Below are 818 nucleotides of genomic sequence, written 5' to 3'. Positions count from 1 at the left end.
AATGGGGCAAGACAACTTCCCTCGTGAAACCTTAGAAGGCCGGGCAGGGGGTGCTGCTGTGATGAAGAGCTGAGCAGAACCTGCTGGAAATGCAGCAGAGAGAGGAGCTGAGCTCCAGGGCAGCCCCGAGCCCTCCCCCCGCCCATCCCATCCAAGCACGGGGACTTTTCCTGCTCTGCTCCCTCCTGGAGGCTCACAGAGAGCCCTGTGTGTGCTTGGGGTGGCCGGTTTCCAAAGGAAAAATACACCATGGATGGCAAAAAACTCCTGCTTTTAATATTTTTTTTTTATTGGTGATTTTAATTTTATTTTTTTTCACTTTTTTTTGGCCTGTTCTTTGCTAAGGAGGAGGAAAATCCAACCCCTGGGATGATTGCATTGTCGGGATGGCTGCTCCAGACTGGTTTGGGGCAGAAATCTGGAGGTTTTGGTTGCACTTCCCTGAAAAAGTTTGTGTCTTTCATGGAAAAAAACGTTGAGAAAATTAATATTAGAACTTTTAAAAAAATCCATTTTTTTTTTAAGTCATAAAATTTTAGGACCAAGAATTTAAACCCAAAATCTGAGCTGATCTGATCGTTCGTGTCTCCTCAGAGGATTTCCTGTTCCAGTTCAGACTGACTGGATGAGCATGAACCAATATTCCCATTTTCCACGAGGATCTCCAGCCGTCACCTGCAGCTCCTCAGCGCTCAGAACCCATCCTTGGTGCTCCTCTGGATCCTTCCCAACCCAACCCAAATGCAATTCCAATTTGGGGACTCCCAGCAGTGCCACCCGTACTGTCTCTTGATGGACTTTTTGATTTGGGTTCTTTT

This window comes from Parus major, chromosome 18, assembly GCF_001522545.3.
Source record: "Parus major isolate Abel chromosome 18, Parus_major1.1, whole genome shotgun sequence".
Lineage (NCBI taxonomy): Eukaryota > Metazoa > Chordata > Aves > Passeriformes > Paridae > Parus > Parus major.
The sequence above is the reverse complement of the archived record's forward strand: the minus strand, read 5'-3'. Positions refer to the sequence as shown.